Source organism: Semicossyphus pulcher, unplaced genomic scaffold, assembly GCF_022749685.1.
Source record: "Semicossyphus pulcher isolate SPU_LCO1_2020_fin unplaced genomic scaffold, fSemPul1.0.p SCAF_10, whole genome shotgun sequence".
Lineage (NCBI taxonomy): Eukaryota > Metazoa > Chordata > Actinopteri > Labriformes > Labridae > Semicossyphus > Semicossyphus pulcher.
In genome coordinates, this window is record NW_027211604.1 from 30300954 (window position 1) to 30323625 (window position 22672).

Sequence of the window (22672 nt, forward strand, 5' to 3'; positions counted from 1 at the left end):
GTATTCTGTCCGTGCCTAATGGACACTCCACTTAAATGGGACAGTAAACTGGACAGTGTATTAATATCAGTGGGCACGATTGTCGGTGCCACAGGGAGTTATGTTTGAGTATGGTAATTAATTTACCTCCTAGTTGCGTGTGTGTGTCTCAGTTTCTGCTGTATTATAGAGAGTGTGCGTCTGAATGAGCGTGAAGTATGGAGAGCTTTGTGTCGTCTCTGTAGTTTTTGGCTCCCTGAGGTGAAGCAGGTGTGTGTGGAGGCAGCGGTGTCCACGTCTTCCTGCACTTCTCGGCAGATCAGTAACAAACAGAAAGCAGTATCTTGATTTAAGGAGATGAGGAACACCAAAGCTTGCAGTCTGTCCCTTAAAGAATGTTTTTTCACTGTATTTGCAAACACACTGCTTTTTCCTTATGAGTAGAAGCGTGCATCCCTGTGTGAGTGACAAGCACAGACTCGTGTTGTGAACCCTCCGATGTATGTCCATAATGTGCCCTCTAAATACCAAACACAGATTGCGCCATAGACTTTAGACCAGGTTTTTGTTGGTCTAAGGCGCAGTCGCTTTCCGCGTCCTCTAGATAGCAACGTGCCACCCGTTTGCCTGACCACACCTCATATCAAAACCAGCACGCCCATGGGCGCTAATGATGGCGCAAGATCACTTGCTTTTTACACATGGGCGCTGGGCATGAAAATGAGGACTGCACCGGGTGGAAGATAGCAATGACACTCGCACAACACTGCTCAACTGGTGGAAACTAAACCAGTGACAGCAGCGTGACAGTGCTGATGAGGGAAGCTTGGTCAATAAATCTGAATCATCAGAATGAGACATATATAATATTGAATTCCACACGTCCTATACTTCACAATCGGTTGACCCCATATGAGCCTTGTTTACTGAGAATTTCCAATGCTTGTGTGTTCCTAGAATGACAAACATGGGAAATATTGTTATCTTCTCAGTAAACACGGAGAGATGTGTTAATGGCTTTGTGAGATCTGTTAAGTTTGCTGTTTGCATGGCGCCTTGGTTTTCTGTTCAGTATTGATGCTTCTCAGATGGAGATGATAATACAATTGATTGCATACTGTGTAGCGGTAAAATTAACATGACATGTTAGCAGTGTCTATGAATTTATTTGCTGTAATCTGTGCTAATTTAGAATCAAAAATAGTTTATGGATCTCTGGCAGGCGAACAACATGCATTATACTTCAATATATATAACGACAGCTTGTATAGAAAATAGTAGTACAAATAATAAATACAAAAAATAAAATGTTACAATGTGTAAGTTATACTTAAATATATAAGAGTGAATTTGCTGTACGTAAAAATGTGTACATTATACTATAATATATAACACCATGTTAGTGTGTATATACAATATACTACAATTTAACACAGTGTAAATGCTATATTTAACGTCTAAAATTGTGTAGAATATACTTCAATTCAACTCAGGGTATACACTGTAATTAAGTGTATAATAATAGTATAATTAACAACATAACACAGTGTAAATGATGTACTTAAAAATATGAAAACATGTACATTAAACTAAAAACTAAACACACAAACACACACACAGATATATACTGTCAGTGCCACAGATGGGATTACACAGAACCTGTACCAGCGTTTGCCCTGCACACATGCATGTCCCATGATCACCGCTCACAGGCTTTCGGGGCTGTGCTGCTGGCTTGAACGGGCCAGATGAAGTCAGTCTCTTTAGAGATGTTACTGATGGCACTTGTAATGAATCTTGCCCCCTGGTTGTTAAGAAAATCAATTGCTCGTCCCATTTGATGTGTAGTGCTTCTGGTGCTGGGCTGCTAATGTTCTCATGCTCTCAAATAACGATGAACAAATTGCTCTTTTTGTCGGTAAAGATCTTTTTGTCTGTGTTAGTGTTTTTACACGCACAGTCACATCTACAATTACTCAATATTACTCATATGTATTGTTCTTTTAAGATGGTAACTTAGTTTAAGAAATGATAACTTCTCAGTTGATACATACATCTAGGTTACTGTGTATAGGTACAGGAAAAGTGGAAGGATATCATTATCACCTATTTATACATTGTAACTTTTTAAAGTATGGATATAGCAGGAACAGTAGTTATGTTACTGGAGAGCAAAAATGTTAATGTTTGAATAATGCATATTTAACAGTCAGTTACAGTGTTCTCTGTTTATCTTATAATTAATTACGTACTAATTCCAATCCATTGCACATTTTTGTACATTTTATACAAGTGAAATCAAAATAATGAAATCTAATAACAAAAATTGAGGGATTGGGGTTGGCTTGTGGGGAGGAGTACCTGCATTATTTCAGAACTAGTGCTGGATTAAAATCCATGCATTCATTCATTATCTACACCACGAATCCTGTTCATGGTCACGGGGGGGGGGGGGGGGGGGGGGGGGGGGGAGCTGGAGCCTATCCCCACTGGGCGAGAGGCTGGATTATGGTTGGACTAGTTGCCAGTCAATCACAGGGCTGACACATAAGCCCCTTTACCACTGTTCGGCTTTATTGCTTAGTGGGAAAGGTTCCAATAGGCATTCAGACGTGGGTCAAATCACTCTGCAGTAGACCTGGGTAATTATCGCCGATTGGCATTGATAGGAACACGAAACCTCGGTCGACATGCTATTTTCCTACCCCTTTCCGGCCCAGTGCTATGCTCTGTCGGTAACTTCTGCGACTACTTGTAATCTCAGCTACAAATTCCACCCAGTGGTAAAAGAGACAGACAACCTTTAACGCTCACACTCACACCTACAGGCAATTTTAGAGTCACCAATGAACCTAATGAACATGTCTTTGGACTGTGGGAGGAAGCCGGAGTACCCGGAGGGAACTTTCACAACTTAAATAACATGATATTTTTTGGAGACTACCTTTACAATAAATCTTACTCCACTTGTCACACGATCTTTGGTAGTAACGATTAATCTATCCATGTCTTTAATCTGCTCTATTAATGATAGACGTGTGTTAATTAAACACTTCATATTTACATCCTGAATGCTATCTAATCATGTCTTGATGAGATTGTAGAAGAGGATGTTCGCACAATTCAAGGATTATTACAACTATTATTGCAATCTAACTTTTATCCAATGCAGGTGATTACTTCCGCTGCTGCTCATAAGGGCCCTCACACGCCCATTATTTTCACCAAAGCCAGTCTCATATCAAATGTCAGCAGTCTCTTAATTAGACTGCTTACAGTGGAGTCATTTGTCTCAGGAAAGTGTATTCTGGGCATCTCATCCAGGGAAGCTATTATGGGGTGTTAGCAGTCAGTGGTTTATCATGAAATCATTTGCACCTGGGAATTAAATAATTACTCAAATGTTACCCTGTAGCATGTCAGCGTTAATTAACAAACTCTGTGGCTGTGTGTGAGAGAGGATACAGACAAAACCCTCGCTGTCTGAGAAAAACAGAGCAGAGACAGTGATGATGGATGTCACATTCAGGCCCAGACATGCTAGTTTTTGTTGTTTTTCTTGTTAATTACACTAAAGCCATCCTCACAGGAAGTACAAAACTGTCCTCAGTGCACCCGCCTTAAAGACCGACAATTTTAGGATTGTTATGGGACAAAATCAAGAGGGCTGACGTGTGCTCACTGGCTTCCCTCTGAAAATGCTCATGCTTACGTTACCTGACAAGAATACTTAAAATCCAGCATGCAACTCAGCATAAAAACAAGTAGAATAACGATCAGTTTTGCACATTGAATAGTATTAACTGAGAACATTTCTTTACTCTAGTGATTAGTTATGTTATGTAAATGCTACTTATTGAATGTGTGTATGTTTGACTGGTTGGAAAAAGCCAGGGAAATATGACTACACAGCGAAAGGAGAACATTTGGAGTGGAAAAGTAGTGATATGTTTGCTGACCTTACTCTGCAGTGGGAGGACACAGTCGGTGGAGACACAGGAGGGAGAGAGACTGAAACACACCTGACTGAGCAGCTCAGAGTGAGGGGCACCCTGTGGTCAGGGGCCTTGGATTTGCCGCCACATTCACCTCTATAGTTTACTCGCTGAGTGCAGCCAGAGGCATGTTCAAAGACTAAAACTAACCACCAGTTGGGGTCGGTGGAATATAAATCCATCAAAGCACTGCAACAACAGCTCAGGTATGGTGTTGAATCATCATTCTTACATACCTTCACAGTTGTATCTGTGTGCTCTTTTAAATCAGAGTCAGCACTTCTACTAGCTCTTTATCACTGGAGCCATTTCTGTTTTTGAATGGATAAAGGTTAAATCAACACCAAAGAGTTGAAAACATGAACCCTTATTAATGTAATTTTCATTTAGTAGCAAGAATTTATTTAAGTCATATCTGCAACTGAATTTTTTGGAAATTAACAAATGCATAAAATCAGTTTTGATGAAGCATTTAAATCAACTTTTTCTGTGTCTGCAGCGGAGAACAGTAAGGTTTGGATGAATGGATGGATGGATGGATGGATGGATGGATGGGTTGGTGCCTTTTTTCAAGAGAAAGTCAATTTCAAGACTTGGTCTAGGGCAGGGGTCCGACAACAATAAATGCACCTTGAAAGCCTCTTCCCCCTTCAATTCAGTCAAATACACAGGTGGCCTGCCCTGTCCAATCCAAAATAATAGGATAGGCCTATCAGCTGTCAAAAAACCGTGTTGCTCCTGGCAAGTTTGTCAACGTCTGAACCTAACCAATCACAGCAATATTGCATCAACAGGTCGGGTCAGTTATGCTGTTGCTAGGTGAGCTAAAGTGAGGAGTTCAGTGCTATTAGCCTTTTTAGATAGATTTATACAATGAAGGTGGCCACGCCAAGAAAAGAAACTTATGACAATCGATGTCATAAATGGTAGGAAGAAAAGGGAGACAGACTCTGATGTTAATCTTGCAATTACTTTAAGCCACTAATAGTGAATAATTATTAATAAATTACATTTTGATTTTTTTATTGAATTCAGTGTTGTAATTATTGCTCATTAGTGTTTCTCTGCATGTATCTCCATTTTTGATTAACTACGTAAAAATCAGTAGCTTGCTTTAAAGAAAAAGGAAACAAAATAGAGTTTACTTTTTTCCTGAACTAATTTACACCTATACACGCTTGTAATCCCTCTGTCAAAAATTGCATACATTAAAGGTTCCATATCTACATTGTAGACATTGAAAGGTGTTTGAATAGCACACTCTGCTATCCATCACATAAGTTTTTTGTTTCCAAAGTCAGGTGAAACTGAGCTGGTCCGTCTCTGAACAGACAGATGGTTATTGTGTGAAGCCGCAGTGGTTAATATTTGGGGTGCATGCTAAACAACCACTGGAGCTGTAAAGGGCATATGGCACCAGTCATACAGGGATTAAATGGCTAGCGGCAACAGAAGGCCAATGTCTTCCTTACCTTTTAGCTGACAAAACAGCCTTTGCATAATATATTACATGCACATTGTTCTGACGGAGAGGTGACAACCTCACTGACTCTTAGTTTGCCCAGTGGGAGCTTCTCAAGCTGGTACAGAGTGTAGTTAATGCCTGCTGTTACACATTTCCATTCAGTAATTATGATGGATCTCATGAGGGATTACATTGTTTAAAATGACACGTGTTGGATATGTATAAAGCTTGCACACATTATGCTGCTGCCAACTAAATGCGACATGTGAAATGTGATGGGGATATTCTGATAGTAGTGAGTAATATTATGTAGAGTTCAGGATATGACAGAGCAAAAGATGTGAAAGCAAAGACTCTGCAGAATCAAATAGACCAAATGAAACTCATGCTGATGTTTCCAGAGGACAATATTAGGTATGTTGATCATGTTAATCATGTTAAATATAGAGAATTATTAAAAATTATTTAGAAACATTCTCCATCAGTCTTTTCTGATTGATCAGTATTTTTATATTCATTTGCTGCCACCTGCTCTTTGTCCCTGTCACAGCAGAATATATATATTTAATAATTGAATGTAACATACAGAAAGATGCCAGCACTTAATCATCCATTAGGCTGGTAAATGATAAATATATCCTATAAATTAAATGTATCGCCTTGACCCATTTCTTACTTCAAATACAGGCTCTCTCACTGCAGCTGCTGTGTTTTTAAAGCCAAATATATGGTCTTCAGCAGAACACATTAGTAGTAAGTTAAAATGGAGACTGTGCTCTTTATTTAACCCTTGCCATTGTTCATGACCTTAGTGTTAATGCCTTGTTCATATTAGAGCTTGATTGATGATGGCTTTTTTCAGTCACCATGCAGCTGATTGGACTCAGTCTGATCAGCTCTTCTGACTTGAACATTTAATTAGGTTGATTTAACCTGAGAAAGGAAAGTCCCAGTTTGTTACAGCTGCTTTCTGAAACAGGCTCTGGCACCTTAGTGAGCCCATTGTGCAAGACTCTGGTGAGTTCAGATATGTGTCAGCTGGTGCGTAGATGTTTGAGTAGTAACGCAATCTCCTTGTATTCATAGCTGTGGTACCTCTTAGGTCTGTCAGGTTTGTTTAATGCTCCTGGTAGTATTTCGATAAGCATGGTTGGAGCAATTCCTTGGGAGCATCCAATAGCCTTGAGGAGGTTGCCGATATTTGGTCGTCTTTTCTGTATTAGTGGTACTTGCTTCATAAATACCCGTCACTGTACCTGCACGAAGATTCGGTTGAGTTACTATTGGATTGGCAGATTAAATAGGGAGGATTTGTTGTCTTATTTCACCATATAAGAACCTTCTTTGCACTTACTTTGGCCCAGATGGTTTGGTAGAGTAAATTGAAGGCTGGCATGGGAAATGGGAAATGGCTGCAGTTATGAGACAGCTAAACAAAAGAGCAGCTGTTAAATGTAGCACATCATAATAAAAGGTTGTTTTTTAGACGAGGTTAAACACAATATAGTCAGTGGGTCCTTTTGTTTATTCTCACAATGTTTTTGAAAAGTATATTTCTGTGTGTTTTGCTCATGAGTATAACCCTCCTTAATTCTACTGCAGGACACTTTTACAGCAGCAACAATCACTTTTGCTGAGCTTCATAGCTACAGCAAATTTGTCTAATAAAACATAATTCTGTCTTAGTGTTGTTATAAAAAATAAATCCAGAGATATATAGCAGTCTTTCTATACTGAATATGGAAACTTTGACATTGTAAAATTTGTGTTGAATGTTTTTTTCTTAATGAACAATAGATTTGGGGTTTAAAATTCAATAAAGCTGCTTTATTTCAGGGTTTTGATAAAGACAGGTCAACAATTATTTCGATAAAATAGTTTCACTGCTATTGGTCGTTCTCAGTAATGTAGAGGATTTATTAAGGACATAAGAGCAAACTTAAACGCTGCACTACTTTCTGTGATATCTGCCCTACTTTGATAAACCCACACAACAGCTGTTGCGTACTTCAGGACTTTAAAAGTCAAATGACATACATCGAAAGTATAAAATAACAGAATTGTGCTCATACTGCTAGAAGTCAGGGCATGAAACACACATCAGTAATACCGTATAAGAATGTTTTATAAAGCGTTTGTCCTTGTCTTCAATGTAACTTTTCCCCAAGGACAAGATAAACTTATTTTCGGGTTTGCACGTGTTTCAGCGGCTGGTGTCCTCCTTTGTGGATTAACAAGCACAGCACATTATTTTTATTCATTAGAGGATTTTTATTGTCATAGGAAAAAACTGTTGAGCAGAAAAGATCAACTCCATGTTTTTCTACAGGACAAATACATTATTGGCAAATGGGCTCTATGCTGGATGTATTTCTGCACTGGTATTGGTATATATGAACTGAATATTTATAAAGAATTTCCTTTGCCTTGAAGAGTTAAACTCTCTTATACACTCTGATGTGACTGGAAGCAGCACTGTCTAATGGGTGAATTGATTCCTTCACAGCATCCGGTCTTCTTTCTCAGTCGTCGATGCCCCTTCTAATCCTCCTTATACAAATTAATATTGTAAATTTTTTTCTATTTTTTAAGACATATAATGACTTACTACATTTGGTTACAAAAGTGACTGTTAAGAATCAGCATAAAATCTTTATAAAACACAAATCCTCATCTGCTCATACGTATCAGACAACTTTATTGAAACAGCGGCATGTTTTTAAAATCTTTCATTTTATCAAGAAGCATCAGCACTGGAAAAAGCTAATTTTCACAAATCACAGGATGTACTATAAAGACATAAACAGTGCAATGTTGTCGTATTACCTTTGTATTCACAGTTCATAGTTCCAAAACTGTTCTCCCTTGCCCTCAAAACAAAACTATTTGCTCCACTTGTGTAACAATCCCAGCTGTGTTTAACTGCCTACCTGTATATGTGATATGAGAGAACATTACACTGTGAAGGTCTGACAGCTGTTATTATACTGTGTTCCTCCTGTCCAAGGGACATTTTTTGCTCCTGGTTTCTAAGACAACTAGAAAGCTTTTATAACTATTATATATTTAACCATACTTCATGCTGAGACATTTAACTGCAGAAACATCTGTGGTTATGTTTTGAAATGCCAGGTTGCTGGGTTAAGAGAACAGAGTAGGGTAGGGTAGGTTAATTGTGTTAAAGTGTTCTTGCCTCAAGAACTATGTATGTTCGTCATAATAAAATTTATTGCAATTTCTTTTGTAAACTCTTTTTGAAAGATTACCCAATGCTACCAACAACATTTTAGAAAACGGTTGTTCAGCCACTATTAAATAAATACTTGATTCTGATTGGTTAATTATGGCATTTCAAGGTCTGCTATTTATCGATAACAGACCGTGAAGAACAGAAAGTTGCTATGGATGCGGCTCAAATCACACAATCCGGAGGACTGTAATCGTATCAATCCCGGAAAAGAAGTGGACGTCGGTCTGTTAAAGAGGGAAAAAAAGAAAAGAGACAAAACAGTGAGGAGACAGCAATAGAGGCTAAACGATGCAAAAACTGAAGGCTACGACAGAGAGATCTACAAAACTGAAGACGGCACATGAAGTAAACATTAAACAAAACGCAGAACCCGATGCGGCGGTGTTTGAAGACCGTGAATGGACAATAACATGTCAACAGACTCTGACAGTGAAGAGGCAGAAAACCTAAATCAGGTGTTTCACTGATTCATGTGGTCCCGTTCACTGTGTCTTGCTTCATCATCAGAGGAAATGTTTCCATTTCAATCTGAGTAAAAAGCGGCAACCTCTGGTGTTGAAAAGTGAAGCCAATGCGGAAGTGCAAAAAACTGCAGTTCCTCGAGTGGCCACTTGAGGCTCCAGAAAACAAGAAATATCATTACAGCAGGTGGGAAAATGCCAATTTTTACAGCAGAAATAAACATGTTTACAGCCCGGTACAAAATGTTATTGTTCGAGATAGCTGTACGGGGGATGAATTTTTGTATAACACACCCGATAATTATATTAAGCCTTAAATGATAGGGGTCGGATCACTTGACGTCAACACAAACACAGACAGACACTGAGCTTAACTTCACCTGTTTGTGTTGTTGGAGACTTTTGGGGATTTTTTCATTCAAAGTTTGGACAAATAATCTGTCTCTCAAGAAGTCTGATCTCCAGCTTTTCGCTAAATGCAAGTGTTATTGTATTGATATATTTTTAGCACAAAGTAGCAGGTATACTGTGCTCGTGTTAGCCTGTTCAGTGTTTATCAAACATTTATTTATTTAATGGTTGGCCAGTAAATAGGAGTAAGAAGTTGTTGGCTTTGGAGAGATTACAGCGGACCGTAGTGATGAGAAGATCGGTTATTTTTTAAGTTTCCCATTACGTGTCGACTCGCCGCTCTCTTACCGGGCGAGCGAGCGGCGAGTCCGCTTCACTTTACTTACTCTGATAACTAAACACCTGCAATCAGTCACCGTCACAAACAGAATCTCCTCTGTGGGAAACACAAAGTTAAACTAGTACATTCATTATTTATACAGTCTATGGCTAATAACTGCTAGCTACGCTGAGGAGCATATAGCCTAGCTTCTTAGCCATAGCTGGCTGATTCATGCGGCCCGCCCATAGTCCTCAGCCGTAGGCTTCAGTTGGGTCGTGCTCTGCCTCTTTGCCCGTCTCTGGATTGGCCGGCCCTGGCATTTACGATATGGCAACCGCCAGCGCCGGCGCAATTCAGGCTTCAAAACGCTTCTTCAGAAACCAATGGGTGACATCACTGTGACTACATCCATTATTCATAGAGTTGATAAAAACGGTTCGGTTAACTCATTTTATTGTGAGTAATAACAGCTAGGTAAGCTCAGTTTAAGAAGGCTACAGAGTTAACACCACTGTGAGTGTAACTATTTTTAAAAGGACAGTCATTTTTGAATTAGTAAAAATCATTTCCAAATCAATATATTGTGTCAAGTTATTGATTTTGTAAATAAACAACCGTGTAATTTTTGGGGTAGTACATAGAGGAACCCCTTCAGTGTGAGACAAGACCTGCTATAACATTCTGCTCACTATACATTAATACTTAGATGTCGTTTTTTTGTACATAATTACAACATCCAAACTCACTGGGTTATTACAAGAAACGTTTCCTCATTCTGCCAACAGTACCATGGCTGTGTGCTTCATGGGGGTGCAGTGGCATGATAAGCAGAGATGGAGAACTTGCAATTTAATGTGACATTTTACGGGTTATTTTATAGTTGGAGTTGAGAGAGGATGGAGACAGTTAACACTGTGCACACACACACACACACACACACACACACACACACACACACAAATACACATACACAAATATATACAGATATATAATATATCTGTGTATATACAGTATATGTGTGTGTTATTTTAGTACAGCTGAAGCTCTAGGCCATGTTTGTTGTTTATTTTTCAGTCATAACACTCCAAGGAGTGATATTAAATCTTATAACACACACACAAAAATCACCAGAGTGGTTTTGACATGATTTTAGCTTAATTTAAAGCATGACTAAGAGGGGACCTCAAAAAAGTCCCCTGTTGGTGAGTGTATAACATCGCCAAAGTCCACATTTAGATAGGTAACCAAGCGTACACACGCGCACAAACACACATACACACACACTAAACACCAAACGTTTTGGCTGTCAGACCACTGGATTTACTGATACACTTCTGCCTGGAACGATTGCTTTGTTTTAATATTGTGTTTTTTGTTGGATTCGAGTGAACACTTTATATTACCAAAGTCACACAACAACACAAACAAACAAACAAGCCTGTGAAGTCAGAGGTAGACCAGCAACTTCCATGTCCTATACAGTTAATGGAGTCTGGTGGCTTTGAAGAGATCGATGTAACATCTGCTTCTGGTTTTTAAAAAAAAGGACTTTGTCTGTCAGTGGTAGAAACAAGCAGAAAAGATTATGTTGCAGACATTACAACCTGTCTCTCGGCTTCCTCAATCTACTGAAGCAAACCCAAACTTCTTGTTCCCGGTGGTCATTTACACCTCAGATATGTCAGAATAGGGCCCAGATTTAAAAAGCTTTAGCCTTAAACTGCAGGTAAAGCATTACAGCACGAAAAGTAGTTTTACTTTTGTGACATTGATTTTTTTTACCTGCTATACTGGCATAAAAAAATAAATAAAAGCAGAAAACTGGCTGGAGCAGTTAAACAGTCAACCCCATGGGGGGAGTGCTATCACCGCAGCGCTGCAGCAGTGTGGTAATGTTAGAGCCTCAAGGGACATGAGCAGGGATATTGTGGTCCTGTTGTCCAAGTACTATATTTGTCATGTTACAGGGCTACATGCAGAAAAGGAGAAAAAGAGAGAGGAGAGACCCAGAAACAAGAGAACACAGGGCTTCCAGCTAACATACAGGCTTCATAGCAGCTTCAAGCAACCATCCAGTTAAAGCAATCTTGCCTTTTAAATCAGGGCCATCTCCTGGACTGATCACATCCACCGCCTCAGCACAAGTTGCTGTTGTACATCAATGCTGCCACTTATGTGGCTTTGTCAGTGAACAAGAAAAGGGGTGTTTATCTCCTCTGAGATAAAAATAACATAAATGAAAGTCTTTGACTTGTTTTTAAAGACCGTGTTTGAACAGTTTCCAGTTTCAGCGCCGGAAACTTCTTTATTTGTAAGTACATTTGAGCTCTGAAAAGCTTTTTTTCCTGTCTGTCACATCTTTGACTGTATTATTCTTATGCTTTATCTCTATACTTGGTTTGAGAAATACTCCTTACACTGCCAAGAAAGGAAAAAAATATAACTAGTGTGTAATCTGGGACAAGAGCTTCCAGTGCAGGAGGAAAGAGGCTGTAAGAGGATTGGCTGTACTCCGCCGCCTCCTTTGAGACTGTGCCAGAGGATATGGCCACACTGTTTCCTGCATTGTAGCACTGTTCTCTCTCCCAGGGGAAGCCGTGAAAGGAGAGTGAAGGTGGTCCAAGAAGGTCATCAAAAAAAGATAAAGACGATGGCAGATGCAACTAAACTTTAGTGTGCCCTTCAACACCCAGACTGACGCCTCGGGCAGAGTTATTGGTGGAACGTGACAGCAAGGTGAGGGAGAAGAGAAAAGGCCACTAGCCGATGTCAGCAGGAAACCAGTCCTGAGAGAGACACGGTGCTCAACGGGGCAGCTGGAGTGTCAAGGCATCAAATGGACCATAGACTGTTTCAAGTACCGTCTGCTGTGTGCAGGATTCAGCTTAGAGAATGACCACAGGGCACTGAAATGGTTACAAACCATGACACTCTAGAATTACCTACTGGCTGCTGTCACTGCAGACACACTGCTTTCCATCAAGTGTCCTCCAGTGTCTTTTTTTTATACGGGCAAGTGACTTCCTGTCCTGTTCTCTGAAAAAGACCATCCTGCTCTGCTACCAAACATTCTACATGCTGTTTCCTGTACTGAAATAGGAAGACAAAAATATAAAAGTATAAATGGCATGTTAGATTAATCTGCCTGTTCCTGTATTTGATGATGCTGTTGATCTATATTGAGGCTCCAAACTACATAGTGTGATAAATGGACTACAGGAAGGTGTCGTTTTCTTTACCAGTAAAACAGGCTTACCTTCCTCCCCATCATTAACAATAAATGGAAGCTTTAGGATAATAATATGGACTTAAGAGTGACTCATTCACATTCATACTATACATTAGGCAGTGACTCATTCAGTCCACATGGCGTTTAAAGCTTTGGCAGGTTATTATATGTCATTAAATGAATATTTACCTCGCAGTGAAAAATGAATGATGCTTAAAGTTTTATGGGGGGTTAACAGTTTTAAACCAGACTCGTAGGATTGCATTTAGCCAATATTGGCACACCTTTGAGTGCATCTCCCTAAAACTTAAGACACTAACACACTTGAAAATAGCAGCCAGTCTTATGTCTTACAGAAGTTAGAACTCTGAAATAGCAAGGGGTTGGTCAGTGACTACATTGGTACTTTGCTTATTGTGAAGTCATTTCTTGAATGTAGAGTACTACTTAAATGCATTGTATTTCTAGAATATGTAAAAGTTTTAATAACATGTTGCTAATAATTGATAATTCAATCAAATAATTGATAACATTTTACAATTCTTTTATAAATTAAATACACAAATCTGTCATGTTTGTGTTTGTAAATGCTTAATATACCTCAAATTTAAGTAACTTAAAGAGGTAATCTCGAAGATCTCAGTTTCGTTCGTTCTGACGTTTCTGCAAAAGTCGCACCAGACACCCAGTCTGTAATACTGCAAATGCAAGGGCTTTCATCAGTGGGCTATAGTCTCAGTCACTATTGTGTTACCTCATTTGGGGATAGAAAGTGACTTCACAGACATTTATTTCAAGGAAAATCCTTTTTATTTCTTTAAATGTTATTCAAGTTACTGAAGTTATGCTGTAGCTGTTATGGTTTTTGTTTCTGGTAGATTTTTACAGCATTAAGCGAAAAACAATCTCCTGATGCAAGACTGTAGCTGCCCCCTTTTGTCTGTTGCTTTTACCTATCTTTATAATAAATGTAACATTATGTAATGATGTCAACAACAAACTGACAAACTTGTCACACTTCAGACGGAAGCTTTATTTAGCAAAAGTAACAAATGCTTCAGCTGTCCTGGTTCTGCAAACAATGATCTCCAGCAGCCAGTTCATTGCCCACTGAAGAAGGTCAGTTTACATAGAGTTGATAGCATTTGCCCACATGTAAATGTACACTTGATGGGTTTAATTGGTTAGTGTACAGACAGATAAGATTATATATAATGCCAGTCCCAGATCAGAGGCAGTTTCTCTCCATTGGGGTCTGTTTCTTTCCTGCTTGTACCAGCAAAATGTGCCTACTGAACTGCCCTGAGCTGTGCAGAAAGCTCAAGGCAACATTTACCAAGGCTTCTGCTGCTGTTTTTCAGATTTGAAGCATTCTGCCTCCAAAACATGTGATTTGTCTATCAAACAGACATGGCATGTTGAAGGTACAATTTGTTTCATTTAAGCAAAGATATCTCTTTTTATTGTACATGCATTTATTGGAGATAAAATAATATGTTGAAAGTTTGAGATGTTATTGACAGTAATTCCAGAATATTCTTGATTAAGAATATGCAGAAAACTCAGAAAAACAAAACAGAAAACGTGCTGAGACTATTGTGTCCAGCAGCCCTTGTATAACTTTAATACACTAATGGAAGAGTGATTTCTCTTATAAACTTATAAATCTCTTATATAAGGTTTAAAGTGGTTGATGAGATGAGACTCAATTTAATGTTCGTATCTAAACATATCAACAATGCAAGATAGTCCACCATTATAACAACAAATACATTCCCAATGGTAGGTATTGAGGTGAGAGACCTAACTGGTTCTAATAGTTTAGCTGTAATGATTGCTCGAAAACTTATTTTTAATATATATTATTAATTATTAAATATTTCTAATTAAGGATAAAACTCCCTTTGGAAAGAAATGTTGGTCTTTGTATTCATAAAGTATCTCTGTAGATGTGTAGATTTCATATAATTTAACATAACAGTCATTGTCTGTGTTGCAAATGTGTGCTTGCACTGTATTGTTAAGGAGTAGAAGACAGGTGTGGAGACAAGTCTAAGCACAAAACAATTTAATACTGCGCGTGTGTGTTAGTGTTGAAGAGTGTGTGCTTCATAGACAATTGCATACCAATCCAACAGTAGACCTTGTTGGTGTAACACATTCACCAACAGGTGAACACCATGGTTATGCTTTATTTGATCCATTCATGATCTTACTATGGCCCCGATTTTATAAAATTGTGTATTGTCATATACATTATAAGTTTAAACATCCCTTGTATAAAGAAACAAAGGAAGTCTTTGTGGTAAACAAACACTCATTGGGTGAAAATGGGTACCAAAAAAGTACAAGTCTTCTCTTGGCAATACAATAAACATTACACAAGACACCACGTTAGCATTAATGTAGTGGGGAAATATCATTTCCAGTCTATTTTTTTCTTCAAAATCACCAGAAAGAAAAGGTCCTCACTTGGTTAGTGCAGTCTGATTGTCCCCTGTTGGCCATGTAGGAAAGAATGTGTGTGTTCAGGTTCTTGAGCAGCTATTTAAAAGAGGCAACAGAAAGCCTAATTTTTATGGAAGTGTGACACTTTATAGCCTATAAATAAAACTGAAATAAAGTAAAGTAATATTGTAATGCTTGTAATTGGACAGCAGTAATCTTTCCACAAAGGCTGCACAGAGTTGTGTCTGCAGCAGAGCTCCTTCAGCTAATGGCTGGTGCTGAGGTGATCCGCTGAGTGCTTTTAGACGCTCATTTGTGCCGTCTGCCACCCGGTACTTTAATGGCTCTCCTATTAGTCATCCATGCTATACTGACACTGATGTGCTGGAATTATGGCCAGTGCTGCAGACCACTGATGTGGGAGTTGATGATGATGGTGATTGTTTTTATATTCATTCATCCACAGTAATATATGATGATGACTTTTTCATTCATCTGGGTAATTTAGATTGACACTTATAACACTTAGATTGTAGCTGTGTCTGCTTGTTATTTTATAATCGTTGTAAACCACATTTTGTCTGTTCTGCTGTGTATTCTGTACAGGTTGTGTAATGATCAAGTTTCTCAACATGAGTTAATAATATATTGATTGTATTCTACTCTCTTGTGCTATTGTATGAATCCTGACATGTTATTGTTACACATTTAGTACACACCTAGTCCCAGCAGTCGGCTGAGTGGAAATCAGCAGAGTTGAGAAAAACCCACATAACAGCACATGCCTTCTTTTGTTCTGAGAGGGAAAAAAACAATGCTTTAGGCTGTCAGCACCGTCTTAATGAGTTCTGAACAAGAAATAAGAGACAATTATTTAATAATATAAACAGTCATTTGAATCTTGAAAGGGCAGGAAAACATTTTTAACATTTTAATTACCTGTCATCGTGATCCTTTTTGATGCATCTGTTGGTTTTTGACTGGACGAGATTTCACAACCAAAATCTCTCAAACCCAAGTCATCAAAAACAGCAGCTCCGACAGCGGCCCTACACTTCAATATTATCAATTTTGATTTACATTGCATCAAATTACAGCTTTCTCTGAACAATTTACATACAGGTCTATTACTCTTTGTATGATAACATGAAAGAAGAGAATGGAGAGGTGCTACCCAAGCATTGGTCACGTACATAACTGTGGTTATCAATTTTAAATAAGCAACATCAGGTTCGACTTTCATAATAAAGTGGTCTGGTTATTAATAATAAATAAGCCAAGTCTGGTAAGACTGTAAAAAAGGTTGCAAAGAAACATTTAACATTTTATGAGTTTTCAAAATGTAAGACAAATAAACCTCTGGTAAACTTTGTGTAACTGTTGTTTGGTTATGTTTGGGCACTTAAAACACTAGGGGCCTTATTTAAGGATTGCACGGCTTTTGCATCCTCTAAACCTGTGCAAATCACTCTAATTCTCAAAGCACATGCAAAAGGTTAAATGGGTGAATTGGCATCTTTCTATGCAAATGAGCCTCATGGCAAAAACTGCCTAATTCACAAACAACAGAGCTGGTGGTAACTGCAACACAGTATTATAAGGGCTGTGAGTTTCCAGTGGTCAAGAAAACAATTACACCTTGTTAGACCAAAAAATGTAATTGTCTGGAAGTAATATATTATAATTACTTTTATAATTCAGGAGATCAATCGGTTCGAGGCATGCACGAGGATTATCACTGGTACACATGGGCACACTTTGTCCAAGGGCAGGGCAAGGATTATTATATCTAGATGAGCTGTTACTGTGGGCTGGTTCAAGAAAGGAAGCTGCTTTACAGAAAGTGAAACTAAAACACCTGTTGAGTCTGGATTCTACAATAAACTGTTAAAAGAGCTGCCCCCTCCTTTCCCTGTTCATCCTCGATCTGTGGATGGAGTTGAACTCAGTGTCAGTGTGCAGCTCAGTAAATGCATGAGAGCAGAGAGTGAAGGTACAGACAGGCTTGTCTGCTCTTGAATATCATTAGTACAATATGCTTTATGAATAAGATCTTCAGACAGAGCAGATAGCTGGGGCAAATTGTGCACACTTTATGGTGCTGTCAGCGCTCACAATCCCTTCTTAGCCAATCCTCTTAATGAATTAACTTACAAAACGTAAATGTGTACATGACTAACTAATTTACCTAGCTTATGAAAAAGAAAACCTCCTTAATTAAATCAACAATGAACAGATAAATGTCAGTTTGTATGACCCATTCAAGGCCAAAAACAACTGCTACCCCAAGTGGACTTTCACCAGTTCATACCACGTCACCTGACTTCAAAGTCACATCACCAGAGTAAGCTAGAGGACAAGGTCTACAAAGGATGGTCACCTTCAGCATCATATTTTGAAGACTTCCTGTCCAAAAACAATCTGTTGGATCCAAATCAGTCTGGGCCCTATCATCAACCCGGCGCAAAGCGCACAGTGAGCAGCGCAAGTGTCAGTGCTATCTTCCACCTGGCGTAGTCATCATTTTCACGCCCAGCGCCCACGTTGTGTAAATTGCGAGTCATCTTGCGCCACCATTAGCGTACGTGGGCGTGTTAGTTTTGATATGAGGTGTGGTCAGGCAAACAAGTGGCGCGTTGGTATCTTGAGGACGCAGAAAGCGACCGCGCCTTAGACCAACAAAAACCTGGTCTACAGTCTAAAGTCTATGGCACAATCTGTGTTTGCTATTTAGAGGGCGCATTATGGACATACATCGGCGAGTTTACAACACGAGTCTGCTTGACACACACGAGGACGCACAGCAGCGCTTCTACTCCTAAGGAAAAAGCAGTGTTTGCAGATACAGTGAAAAAACGTTGTTTAAGGGACAGACTGCAAGCTTTGGTTTCCCTCGACTCCTTAAGTCATGATACTGCTTTTGGTTTGTCACCTATCTGCTGAGAAGTGCAGGAAGACGTGGACAAGATCACTGCTGCCTCCACACACACCTGCTTCACCTTAGGGAGATTCCTGCTCGAGCCACGCACGGGCCAAAATCTACTGAGACTGACAAAGCTCTCCATAATGCTTGCTCATTCAGATGTATGCTCTCTATAATACAGCAGAAACTGAGACACATTCGCACACGCAACTAAAAGGTAAATTAATTACCATACTCAAACATAACTACCTGTGGCACCGATAATCGTGCCCTCTGATATTAATACACTGTCCAGTCTCCATTACGCACAAGAATACAGCCATGTGATCCAGCAGCAACAATAAGTAAATAAACATTTAAAGCCAACCTTTCTTTGATGGTCAGCAAACAGAACTTTAATAAACATAAGATCCTGTCCGCCTGGAGATTTAAATCATTAATGCTGTGCCTCTTGCATGAATGTACACAGCACAGACTCTTTTCATTTTCGTTTCTGTTCGTACAGGAACCTGTGTTTTTTCTGCATGTTCAAGGACACAATGAAAAGAAATAAGTTGAATATGCCGGTCGGGGTCCGGTTTATCTAAGAAGAATAACTGAAATCCGCCGTGTAATTAGTAACACGCCTGACTGCAGGCGCACCGGGCTCTTAAAGGGAAGGACAGCTGAGACACTGATTGGTTTGATTCAGGTTATGCCGAAAACACTCTGATGAATAATCCAGGGACTTAAACCAACCTCTTTGCGCCTTGTGCCTCGGTTTGCGCCCAGATTGTGCACCATCTAACTAGCAAAAGTGCGTCAAACACACCCTAAATCACTTAGCGCCATGCGGGATACTTGCTGTTTTTTAGGTAAGTTAAGTGTGTGTTTGGGTTAGCGGAAGTGGCTACCGCCGCTTCACTCGTTGATCTCTACTGCGCAGACTCTGGCTCCGTATGACGTCACCATCACAAGATGGCAGTGCCTATCGCAGGGGCTATTTTGGCATCAATTACGTACAATGGGAGCAGATGGAGACGCGTTGTCCATCTATATATACAGTAATTGGGCTAGAGCAGCTGGAAAGTCCTCAGCTGTATTGTTGCTAGATCTGTCAGATGCCTTTGACACAGTGAACCACCAAACCCTCCTATCCACTCTCTCTGAGCTTGGTATCTAAGGATCTGCCCTCCACTGGTTCATGTCCTACCTCTCAGGGAGATCTTTTAGAGTATCTTGAAAGGGAGAAGTGTCCCAACCCCACAGCTTATCTACAGGGGTGCCTCAAGGATCAGTGCTCGGTCCCCTTCTCTTTTCAATATATACCATGGTGCAATCATTCGCTCCCATGGTTTCTCATACCATTGCTATGAGGACGATACCCAGCTCTTCCTGTCATTCTCACCAACCTGCATGCACATTCAAACCTCTGCAGATGATCCAGAATGCAGCAGCATAACTGGTCTTCAATCAACCTAAAACAGCATGTCACTCCACTGTTCATATCCCTCCACTGGCTCCCAGCTGCCTCTCTCATCATATTCAAAACCCTGTTGCTCGCTTACAAAACAGCAACAAAAGGCTCCTGCCTACCCGAACGCCCTCATCCAGGTCTACACTCCCTCCCGCCCACTAAGCTCTGGCAATGATAGGCGCCTGGTACTCCCATCACACCAGGGCCCTGAGTCACTAACTACACTCTTCTCCTCTGTAGTCCCCCAGAGGTGGAATGAGTTACAAAACTCCATTCGATTCGATCCGCAGAGTTTCTTTCCACCTTTAAGGAAGGTAACAAATCACCTCTTTCATGAACACCTCTGCACTTAATGATATTGATGTTATTGATAATGATGACATTGAGGATGTTGTTGATGTTGATTAGGATTCTCATGATGATGATGATGATGATGATGATGATGATGACTATATTGACCTTGTTGATGATGATATTAAAATAAAATGCCTTGGAGAAGCTGTTTTTTGGCACTTAGTGACTTTGTTTCCTCCTGTCTTGATTGTTGCTTGTGTGGTATTAACTCTCAGATGTACATCCATGAAATTGTAAAATTGTAAAGAATTGGGCCACTGTCCAAGCTGCTATATTTGAAAGTTTGGGAGGGATAAGGGGCTGCACTAAACTGAGAAAGTGTGAATAAAAATTGTCAGACTAAACCCAGTACCAAGTTTGTATCAGTTATCATCAACAAAGAATTAAGTCAGATCCCTGTTGGAAAGACATTTATTGGTTAGTATACCTTTCACTTTTTACAGAGGATGAAGAATTTGTCTTTCAATTGTTTGGTTTCTAGGCATCGTATACTAACAAATATGCAAGAAAGAAATAATCCAGTATATAACACAGCCAATGAGGTAATTGGGTTATAATTTGATAGTAAACTTCCTTCCGCCCTTTGTTATCAATGAACCAGAGCAACAGGATTTTGTCACCCGTTGTCAGCCTTACTAAGTTATTTATGATGAACGTGTTCTATTACCTACAGTAGCAGTTCCCTGGTTACATGCAAAAAGCTGATTATCCTTAGCCAACAACCTTTTCAGTGAATCCACAACCATCTGTAACAGTGTCTGCAGCTGAGGATTTAGAAAACATGATGATATTATGCTGATGTAGATGTTGCTGGATTGACTTTTCTACTGATTGGGATTAGTGCTCCGATCCATTTTCCCACCCACGCAGCAAAGCTTAAGTTCTCTCTGTCACCAGAACATGCTTTTAACATTGCTGGTGTCAGGGGTAATTTGTGGTGTGACTTAAGTGGGCTTGTTTTGCTGCAATTAGTGTATTTTCTTTGTGTAATGAGTGCATGCCCTGAGCAGGCATTGCCTTATAAAGACATCTGTAGAGAGCGGACATTTTGGGGACAGACTGCTATTGTAGTTTGAATTTCTTCTTAACTCTTCACACATTAAAATATTTGACAGAGATAATTCTGAGGTTTTCCTAATTTTAGAGTCTACGCATCATCATATCTAACAACTTGTATGTAACTAGTAGTGTAATCATAATGGTAGATTTGATCAACCAGTGTCCTCTACATTTCAAACTAAATGCTCACAATGAAGAAGTTGGAATGCTTTACAGATAAAGGATTTACAGGCAGTATTTATATTCTTATGAATCTTATTTTGCTAATAACCATCAACCCTAATCCTGCCAATGTAGGTCCCTGCAGACCCCAGAGGTATACTTTTTCATATCTCACACACTTCTAATTAATTTGTTCCCAATGACTACATATTTTTGTTTTTGGTCTTCTTTATTAATACTTTTTTTTTTTTTTGTGTACTTGGGTCTTAAGGGACCCCACTCAAAAGCATACAATTATGTATGTGCCTTTTATTTTCATGTTTTAACATTGTTTCTCACATAACATAAAACTCACAATCAGGGTTAGGCTTTTATACAATATCACATTTTACACAATATGTAAATAAGCAGTAACTTTACAAAAATACAGGGTTTTTTTCTTGCTTCAGATGACATGAAATCTGTAACTAATAATCTTTTGAGAAGAAATGAGTCCATTATTATTATTATTATTTAGAGGTTTATTTTAGGGCCGTATATGTTGTACGGAAAAATGGTAAATGGACTCTACTTATAAAGTGCTTTTGTAGTCTTTGGACCAATCAAAGCTGCTTTTACACTACATGTCACATTCACCCATTCACACACTGATGGCAGAGGCTGCTATGTAAAGTGCCCAACTGTCTATCAGTCATCACTTTCACACACTGATGGCGTAGAGAAATTTGGGGTGCAGTGTCTTGCCCAAGGAGCTGGGGATCGAACCACCAACCTTTCCATTGAAAGACAACCAACTCTACCACTGAGCCACAGTATGTTGGTATGATAAGGGTTAAAGACAAAGTATAGCAGAGGCTGATGGAAATGTCATGAGTTTTACAGGTATTTAGTCATAAACCAAATAACTGGGAGAGAAACCTGCTTGTCCTGCTAGTTGAAAAATCACAGGGTTATGAAAGACAGTAGACTTCCTCCTTTGTGGACAGCCACTGTATATAGACACATTTTCATGGCAACCCATTCAATAATTTCAAGTACATCCATCAACAACAGTAGAGCCATATTTCGAGCAGGAGTGAAAGACTTCTGGCACAGTCCTCAGATTTATGTAAGCATACATACTGTAGGTTAAAATAACCACTTCAGCGTGAGGGCAATGTATTTACCAATAGGACTAATTGACTGATGTACTTCTTCCTCTGTGCTGCTTTTCTGCTC

General features: G+C 39.3%; 1 protein-coding gene across 1 annotated transcript in view; it reads left to right on the top strand.

Moving 5' to 3' along the window:
* opcml (opioid binding protein/cell adhesion molecule-like) overlaps positions 1-22672 on the top strand; it is a 210940-nt gene that overhangs the window by 180321 nt on the left and 7947 nt on the right. The gene's annotated exons all lie outside the window — the stretch shown is intronic.